The following is an 11,270-nucleotide window of genomic DNA, read 5'->3' as shown; positions in this document are numbered from 1 at the left end:
CGAAAATTGAGTTCCTGAAATTTTCATCCCAAACGGGAATCGAACCAGGAACCTTTGTGGTAGTAGTCCGATGCATTAACCACTACACCACGGCTCTTTTATAGAGTGAAATAAATAAAACCAAGTTTCAATATGAGCAACAATTTCCAAAGAACATATATACCTATAAAAACTATACAATCACTCTGCAACAATAACCTGACGACGTGCTAACCTTCCACCATGTTCAATATTTGAATTATATAAGCTGCCACTACCGATATTTTATAAGGTTAAAAGCACATGTAATGCATACAAGGCCGGCTGAATTTGCACGTCAACTGTTTGATGCATATTCAACAGAGAGGACTGTTCAAAAATTTTAACATAGTTCCCACACTCCCATGCATCAGATAAACCTTGATGTCGTAAAATGTAATTGAATATTCTGCGTATTTTCCATAGATATACTTTTGCTCAAATATCACAATTATTTTAATTGTAGAAACCTATCTTTTTTCATTAATTCTATTATCATGGTATACATTGTATATATCACTCGGACTATAAACACCTTCATAAGTTTATCTGATTTATGAATCGTTCCCTCACCTATCAAATCATGACTGATTTCCACACAGACTAATGGATAAATTAAATCCATGTCCTAGGGAGAATGAACTGTTCAAGATAACTTCTCGCTCTATCGTTAAGAAAATCGCTGGATCCACATAAAATAATGCTGATCGAGAAAAATCTTCACAAAAAATACACAAACATTTGCAAAAATACTTCCGTAAGATGAAAATGAATATATAGCTGATAAACTTTAAAGACCTCAACTATAGGATTACAACATCTGTATATTCGATCTTGAAAGTAGTAAAACTCGTTCAAAGTTTAAATACTAATAATATATAATAATCACATAGAGCATTTGTCGCTCACCTGCACAAATTAAAACCGTGGTTTTGTAAATAATGTCAAATAAGATTAAAATAGTGATACATAGTATTAAAGCATGAAGACACCCCAATATTGATTGATGCCAGGTTTGGCTTAGTTTTGTCCAGAAATTTAATTTAAAGCAGGTTATCCCAACGCCAAATGATCAGAAAAGCTGAATTGACCCTTTTGGGCAAGGTAAGCTAAAAGGTGAAACTAATAATGATGAAATTATACAGCTAAAAAGTTCTTGCACTTGTGGAAAGAAAGCAATAATTAAATCTCAAATAAATAAAAATTTGTCCATAGTACACGTAGATGGGAGATACAAACAGAACAAAGTGTTATAATATTGTAATTACTATATTTAAGTATGTTGGTCTAATTTATTTTGTGTGGCCTGATAAGTGTTTTCAAAATAATCTTATAGCTGTGCAGTTTGGAAATCGCGGGAACAATCATAGATACTAATGGAATGATCGGAACTTTCAATTTGACTTACATAACGATTCTAGAATGATCACAATAAAAGATGCGTTATCTAAACGTTTTACATAGTTATAGAAACTTCCGTTCCACAGTTTTCTAGGACTTTCCTTTCTACAGTGTTCTAGAGATCCCCCCACAACTATATATATATACAGACACTAAAGCTAAACTATCAGACATAGACATCGATAAATATTAACATGCAGAATGAAAATTATATTTACACAAACTACATCATACTAGTATGACCTATTGGATGTAATTTTCTGTATGGATTCGAGAAGATTTTCGGATAAAGAAAAAGAAATAAAGATTGGACTCATATTTTGACCGTTAAGTTAAATTGACATTACAATTTGTGTAATATTTCTTGTAAACTTGTATATAATAAATCTTGTTTGAATTTTATTATTGATTTGTGTCTTTTGTTGGCAACAATTTTAAGGTGAATTCTGGCCGTAACAAAGGGACAAGTTTCCTTCTTCGGGAATATGTATAAGAGAAGTTTTAAGAATAAACGAGAAATTTGTGAACACTATGTTAGTTAATTCTGTAGAAAACGTGAAATAAAGAACAAGTACATTGCTGAGGTTTCATCTTTTTTGACATGTGACAGGTGGAAACTTGATGAAGTTCCAATATGAAATACTCTTAATAAAGTCAATTGCATAATTTCCAATATGAGAAAAGAGTTCCCGGTGAATTAAAAACAGAAGTTGATAGAGATGTTCCTCCATCTTAGCCGAAATTATTGTTTATGGGAACATGAAACATCAACTTAAAACAATCTGCCAAAAGTAATGATAGACAAAACCATAAAATAAAAAATCAACAAAATTTGTATATTTCTTTATCAACGAAATTTCGTTTTCACGAATTTCTAAACATTCACACGGTAGTTATTAAAGAATTCGCATCTTCTATTGATTATTAAGCGAAAATACTTTTAGCTGCATGATGGTTGCGTCCGTTCAGATTCATTTTTAATTTTCTTTCTGGATTTCCTGTTTTTGTATCATAACTGGAGATGGTAACTTATAACAGAGATGATGAATCAGCACAATATATTGACCCTATTCGGAACTTCACTTTTGTGATACCATTGGTGGTACCTGAATATTTTCTGAATGTTAGATTGCACAGTTGTGCTCACATATCACATTTTATTGTTATCACATAAGCAACACGACGGGTGCCATATGTGAAGCAGGATCTGCTTACCCTTCCGGTCCTATGTCTTACCGATATTGCTTAAGACGTTTTATACTCAATTCATTTGAGGTAAATAGATTGCAATTTTATTTTGAGAAGACCTGAAAATATGTGCATGCTGTTACATGTATAAGATAATAACAATCAAAACCAAGGAGTAAAAAAAGACTCGTTAAACCAAAAGACATTTACATCAACAGTTATAAATAATAAATAAGAAACAACACGTACACCACTAAAAACCGGGAGTGAACTCAGGTGTTCCGGAAGAGTAAGCATTTCCTGCACCGTGTTCAGCACCCGTCGTATTATCTCATTGTTCAGTCCGGTAATGATGGAAGGTTATTATGACCGAAGAAGAATATCAGATATGATTTATAACACACTTTTGTCATGATTGTTAATGAGCTCATGATGACGACCGTAAAATTTCCTGAGTGATGACCTTAATTTGATTAATTCATAGCCCTGTCCTCGCATCTTTTGAGAAAGCAGTTTTCCTCGTTCAACAAAATCAACGTACTTTGAGCTAGCTATAGAGCAATGTATCAATTGAGACACACATACTCCATATGCTGGTGCTGGATGTTGCTACACAGAAATTGAAAGTTGACTATAGGAAAGTTAAAATTTTCACGTTTGTCATACATTTTGGTATTTAGCCTACCATCAGTAGTCATTTCGAGAAAAAGGTCTAAACATGAAGCATATTTATCTGTGTCGGTAGTATCTATAATTTCAAGTTCACTTGGATATATTAAATGTAAGTGATCACTGAATCTATTATTATTATTTAGAGACAGTAGATCATCAATATACCGAAAGGTGAAATTAAAAGACTGGGCTTATTTCTTTTCTCCTTTTTGTTCAAACCCTTGGATTAACTCTGCTTCATAGGAATACAAAAACAAATCTGCAAGTAGAAGAGCGCAATTGGTAACCATTGGGGTTCCAATAGTCTGTTGGAAGACCAACCCTCCGATTTAAACAAATATGTTGTCAATTAAAAAGTCCAGCATGACAGTTATATCTCTTTGGTGCGTGTTTTGCTCGACTCTGACTTATTTTAACAAAGTAAGCTGAATTCCTGCCCAAAACTAGATATTTAAAACGTCTAGTGCCCTATTTGTTAAAGAAACATAATCTGAAGAGTTCTTTCAGTCGAGCTTTAAGTTTAGTATGTGGAATAGTGGTGTGAAGAGTTGGAAACTCAAAGGTTTTCATGTTGTTTAAATGTTTAAATCTATTGAATTTTTCAGTATCCACATCTGATTAACACCACTTTTAAATATGCCGTTTCGGAATAAGTCCTTCTTTAAGTGCAGTGAGTATGGCAGTAAGAACTTTAGAAAGGGGTCTAGTGGAACTCTTGGAAGAACCTGCAAGATACCTTTCCTTATAAATATAAGAATTCTTGTAAAGCTTAGGAATCCAATATAAGGATGGAAGATTCTGGTCTTCATCATTTGGATTAACACCAAAGGAGATTAGAACCGATTTGTGGTTTTCCACTTTCTCCTGCTTCGTAAGCGTACGTAGCTTATATGTAGAATTTCCAAGTGTGTTATTTATCCCGAGTTCCTTAATCAGGCATTCAATGTAGTGTTTTTTGAAAACAAAAACAATATTATTTGATGCTTGGTCAGCTGGAACGACAACATAATTTTCATGGAGGCAAGACAACTTCTCTATGACATGAGGGTTTTTAAAGATGAAAGGAGCTTTGAGCCTCATTGACCCTTTAAGCTTTCTAATTGTGACGTATCTGAATCAGGCACCGCACTGTTTTAACCAACTCCGAAAGAGTATGAAATTGCAGGTTAGTTTAACTGGTTTAAGTTATCTTTTAAAGTAACTTTGTCATTGGTGGTTTTTATGCCCAAAATCAACCCCGTTTCAACTTAAATTTACAGTGTGTACGAATCATTTGCTATTACATCAAAAATACTAATAATCGTATAAATATTGACAAAATGACATTCCCCCCCCCCCCAAAAAAAAAACACCCTAAAAAAACTCAAAACAAACAAAACAAACAAAACAATCAACGTGGGCAAATAATTAAGAAATTGACATTGATTGCTGTAGTGTTTGGAGCGGGAACTACAAATATGAAGAACGGAAGTTATTTTTTTTTTGTCATCTATCTCGTTTGAATGCCTGTTGAGTTTGGATTTACCACTTTCATAGTTGGCTGACGAGGAACATTTTTAATCTACAAACCAATGATTTTCGTTTCTTACCTCACAAGGATGTTTACTTTTGCTACTTAGTTGATTTAAGTTTGTATGCAAGTTTGTTTCCCTTGTAGTGATATAGAATTCAGATATTAAATATTCTATCACTGTTGAAAATCAACGCTCAGAAAATTATAACTTAATTTATTTCAAAAGTAGCTATACATCGTTATACGTATACATACACTACATTATTATTGAAGAAATCCCGTTCAACTCGACATGTGTCATAGACTATCAAAAGAGGGACGAAAGATATTAAAGGGACCGTCAAACTCTTAAATCGAAAATAAACTGAAAACGCCATGGCTAAAAAAGAAAAAGACAAACAGACAAACAATAGTACACATGACACAACATAGACATAACCAAGGTTGTCATCCGGTATCGAGAAATAAGAATCGGAAGCCTTGATATTATAATATAATGCCAGGGTACCCATTAATAACAAAAGTCAGTCTTATATTTGTTTATCTAAAATAAAGTGGGGTATGCCCATAATGATGCGAACTTCATCAATAACTGGTGCATTATAAATTTTGTATGGTAACTGTCATGTAGAAAATAAGTCGCTTTATTGTTGTTGTTGTTTTTGTTTAATATGTAAATAAAAGTATTTGGATGCAAAATATCGGTAAATAACAATTAGAGGAACATCGTATTATTTCTATTCAAAATTTTATTCAGAACTGCATAAATGTTGGAGCTGCCATTTAAAGAAATTTGAAGTCCGGCATTTATCAAGCTTTTCAAATGCAAACATTTATACTCAAATCGCTGAAAGAACCCTTCTTAATTCTTAAATTAGTTACACTCATTTAGCCTACGCCCGTAAGTTGTGCCTAGAACAGGTTGTACATGTTAAATTTAATAAAGTGTTTGCACTTACTGAATGCATGTATAAGATACATTTTGAGGGCGTTATCCGGAAGGGTGTATCTAATTTATACCAATATAGAATTGGCAATGCAGAATGATGATTTTCTATAACGTGGGAAAATTTTAAACCCGTTGCAACAATTATAATTTAGATAAATATGCAATAAATCGTGTTGACACGAACATCATAACACGAGCGTATTATACCATCACACTTTAACGTGTCATACCATTGCATGTCAAGACAAGAACTAAAGCTGAAACTGATAAGATATCATACTAAATTTAATAAAGGTTCCGATATAAGCAATAAGTAGACATAGGAAGATGTGGTATGAGTGCCAGTGAGACAAGTCTCCATCCAAATAACAATTTATAAAAGTAAGACATACTTCAGATGAATATATACAGCTCATCATCCTAGGAAAATCTACTCGACATGGACAAAAGAATACTCAACTTAACCCCAAATAGCTAGTAACCATTTAACACAGAAGTTTAATTTCAATCTTAATGTGTAAATTTACTCATATTACGTATATTTAATACAGGGTCAAAATAAAAAAAAAAAAAAAAGCCTTGTAGTAAGAATACTTTGAGAGAGTGAAATAAATAAAACCAATTTTCAATATGAGTTACAATTTCCAAAGTACATATAAATACCTATATAAACTATACACAATCACTCTGCAACAATAACCTGGCAATGTCCTTACCTTCCGCCGTGTTCAATATTGGAATTATGCAAGCTGCAACAAGGTTTAAAGCACATGTGATGCTTACAACACTGGCTGAACTTGCACGTTAACTTTTTGATGCATGTAACAGAGAGTACTATAGAATAACTATCAAATATTTCCAACACTCCCATGCATCATAATATACTTGATTATTATAACCATGATCTTGTTAAATTACATTAAATATTCTGTGTTTGTCTTGATATATCACAACTTCTAAATTGTTGAAAACTATCACTTTGTATTATCTTTATTATCATGGTATATAATTATATTGCATGATTAAGGCCTTAATGGCTAATCTGAATAATCAATTAATCTCTTATCTTTCTCTCGTAAATATATGTATATGTTATCATACAAACAAAACATATGTAAATTGAATATATCAATTTAAAAAATCATGAAATTATGAAAAAGAATTATCAAAGATAACAAAACTTTGTGATGTGTAAAAAACTTTTAAAAGATTTTTATATTTATTTAATGTCTTGACTATCAAATACTTCAGCCGAAATTATTGTCTATGGGAACATGAAACATTAACTTAGGCAAAGTGGACTTTTAATGAACTTGGCTTTTTATTATAGGTATTTTCGACATATAGCTCTTCAACGATTTTCGGTACTTACACATCTTCGGATCTCAAATGTTTGGCTTTGAGCGTTCATAATTAAAGTAAATCCAGAAAAGCGCCTCCAACGCATACATTATTCAACGTGTTGTTTTCAATTTTTTTAAACAATCTGCCAAGAGAAATGATAGACTTTTATAAGGTTATGCAAATTTTGACAAAATTTCGAAATCAAAAATCAACCAATATATCAACAAAATTTCGTTTCCATAAAATGTTCGAAGAAATCGCATTCTATATTGATTTTTAAGCGAAAAGACTACTAGCTGATAGTCAAGTCGGACATATTCATTCCTTGTTAAATTTTCTTCTTGAATTTCCTGTTGTGTCATAATTGGAGCTTTTGACGTATGACAGATATGATAAAGCAGCACAACCTATAGACGAACTTTAGAACTTCAATTTTGTGAAAACACTGGTGGTATCTCCTGTGTGTAATAATCATTTCTAAAACTTGTTAGAAGATGTGCAGGAAGCTGGGCAGTATTTGCTTAAATGTTAGAAAATGAACATATGGGAGCCTTTTAGGGCCATGCTAATTTACTTTTTACAATTTGATATAACAGATTATTAATGTGATATAACACATTATTAATGTGATATAATACATTATTAATGTGATATTACAGATTATTAATGTGATATAACATATTATTAATGTGATATAACACATTATTATTTTGATATAACAAATTGTTAATTTGATATAACTCATTATTAATTTGATATAACAAAATATTTATTTAATGATCTAAAATCCAAATCATATACACGTGTGATGTGTTCAAAAGAAATTAAAAGTCCACAATCATTCAAAATCTCTCGCATGTTTCTTTATTTTAAATTAAAAAAAATCCAAATAAAAAAATATATATTGAAACAAATTTATTTAAGACGAATGCAATGATGAATTAAAGGATGTTTAATGAACCCTTTCATTGTTCATATTGAAATAAATAAAGCAACGTGCCAGGCTTTTTTTAAGAAGGTGAAGCATTTTGTTACCATTGCATGTTCTTTTGTTCCTAGAAACACCAATATCTAGGAAAAATATTAACATTATGCAACATTATGAAAATATGCAATATAAATTGACCAAATAGGTCCCTTTTTATTTTTTTCATTCTAAGACACAAGGTTCCATATACGAAATAGAGGAAATATTCACGAAAACTGTCTCAAGTAAAAGGAGGATTGGTTTGTAGAAACATTAAACCTGTAACTTTGATTTTGAATATGCATTAGATATTTGTCACTGGACGTCAGATAAAGAATGAATTAATACATGTAATTCGCCAATCTTTTTATTATAACTTTTATGGTTGGACGGCACTTTTTAGAATAGCAGTAACAAATGTACCTCGATTATCAACGATTAAAACTTTTAAATTATTTTGGTTTCATGCAATTTCTGTATATATGCTAAGTGCAGCAAGTTGTTAACCAGCACCACGCGAATGACTACCATTAATGTACACTGCAGATTGCAAAGAAAAAAAAGGAAAACACATATTGTCGTGGAGATAAGTTTCCTTAAGGTAGCACAATACAAAGATTTTTTTTACTTCCTATCACTAACCTTTTAATGCTTCAACTTTCTTATGAATGCATAGAAAATAATAAAAAAGGTAAATATAGATAGATAAAAGATTAATCTTATAAATGGTTGCAATATTTTTATTATGCAATTATTATGTAATCAATTATTATGTAAATAGTGGCAAAATCTGGTTCAGTTCAGTTCACTTGAATGCATTTAACTCTATCATCTCTTAACACATCATGAGCTTCAGAAGGGTGTCTCAAATTGTTCTCTCATAAATCTCTGATTAGTGTAAACATCCTAACTACATAAAAGAAGATAATGTTTGATTAGGTGTAACATTTGTTCTATACATTCTATCTGAAATACGAGACACCCTTTTGTATATGATGGCCATTCGAACAACATATAATAAAATCAACCCTCTATTGATACCTATGCAGAAGCTAATTTCATTTGAAAGTGGAAATTTGGTGAAATCTATTTTAGACACAGTTAACATTATAATTGATTACATAGTTGTAGTATAATACTAACATTGCATTAATTTGAAAGAATAATCTGTTAGCTACCCAAAACTACCACTTTTATAAATTTTCAATCACTATTAAGAAAGTTACAGCATTTTTAAACTTGGGAGTTGGAGTTATAAAATCTTTGTATTGTACTACCATAATCCAATAAACACTGATTATATTATTAATACTTCCAACATGAAAAAAAAAATATAATTTTAGTTCCAGGAATAAGGACTAATTCGACTGCAAGTAATCAACTAAATTTCCTAGATGGCTAAGTGTCATGTGAATAGTTTGGTACATATACTTATCGTACAAAAATTTGGTCAAAGACTGATGATTTTGATAAATAAGGATTAAGGTACTCACCTTCAAATGGAGACTGGGCTCTTTTGACATGTAAAATCTTGTATAACAGTGGTTTGAAAATGTTTCAGCCAAAGACTCGCAAATCTGAACTGATGACACATGCAAAGCTTAGTTAAAAATATTTCATATGTTGCACCCCGATCTGTGTAAAGGAAAAAAGTAAATAGAAAGATAAAATCAACGAAGACAAACAGTTCAAAATTTTGACAATGGACGCTGCTACTACTAGGTATATAAAGAACGTACACATTTTTGTTTACGAGCCAACTGAATTCCCCCTTCGGTGTGGGATTTTCTGGCTGTTTTGCATCCCCATTGGTCGTTTCGGGCTGTGTTTCTTCTTTGCTCGGATTTTGTCTCTTATACACATTCCCTGTTTCCATCATCAATATAAAATCTTGTATTGTGTTGTGTCTTGTGCATGCCTGTTCCATGTTGAATGTATCACATCTTGATATTTGGCCGACGAGGAACGATTCATAATTTTCTTTTTTAGTTAAACATATTTATTGATAGTGGATTAGGAAAAATGTTATTGCAACTCATATTAATCATTTTCCACTTTGCGGGTGCGGGTGCTGCCTTGTGGCGACATTAGCCGAACATTTTTCGAAATATGTCTTTTACTTGCAAGAGATATGGTTCTTTTTCTTAACACGGGTCAGTCATTTACCGTCCCCTTCCGACGGACTATCATCGTTTTTTATGACCATACTCGCAAATGGTGTCAAGAAAGAGCCGAACATTAAGCCCCTTTTTATACAAAAATAATATTGCTTATACCTGCCCAATGAAGACAATGAAACTTTTAAGTTATGAACTTTTGTTTTCCTCCTACAGTAATATATAATTCAGATACTAAATATCTTATCACTGTTATAAACAAATTCAAGCACAACATAAATATAACGTCATTTACTTCTATTACTAGTAATTCAAATACAGGTATAAATCTAGAAACATACACTTGACTATTGAAGAGATCCCGTTGATCTCTACAGGTTAACAATACTTTCAATTTATGGAGTTGCTATGTTGCTGTTTAATGAGCATTTATACCAAATTACTTTGAATTGATTTTTGATGAAAACATATTGTCTTTTCTTTCAGCATATACAGGTCTTCAAATCCATATCAACTGCATTTGAAAATATGCAAAGAACTGAGATTATGTTATCATCAAAGCATAACATACATACTAGTTACAGCAAATTGAATTCTGAAACAAGGAACATTATTATGTCAATAGTATAATAAAACATACAAACTAAATATGTACAATCCACACACACCCTTTTCTGCTTTGCCATATGTATGTGTATACTTCCACATGTTTTATATTCGCCTAACAGTGATGTTGGCATACAACTTGAAATTGTTACGCTGTGTGTATGACACAGACGAGGCCACAGTCTGACAAAAGGAAGTTACAAATTTAACACTATGTATGATGATATAATTGAAGCATTAGAAAGCCGAACAAACCATGATATTATATTTGTGCAGGAAGTACAAGAAAAAAATCCAACTACCCGTTCTTTTCAGAATATTTGTAAAAATATCAAAATACTGTAGCCATGCACACCTTCGTTATGTTTTTGAGCATCTTATAAAACTATGATATTAAAGCTGCATCTCCAAAAACCGGAGGAGGAGAACACCGGAGAAACCATGATCTCTTTTTGCAGAAAGAACAAAAAAAATCCAACTACATGTCATTTTCAG

Source organism: Mytilus trossulus, chromosome 9, assembly GCF_036588685.1.
Source record: "Mytilus trossulus isolate FHL-02 chromosome 9, PNRI_Mtr1.1.1.hap1, whole genome shotgun sequence".
NCBI lineage: Eukaryota > Metazoa > Mollusca > Bivalvia > Mytilida > Mytilidae > Mytilus > Mytilus trossulus.
Note: the sequence above shows the minus strand (reverse complement) of the source record.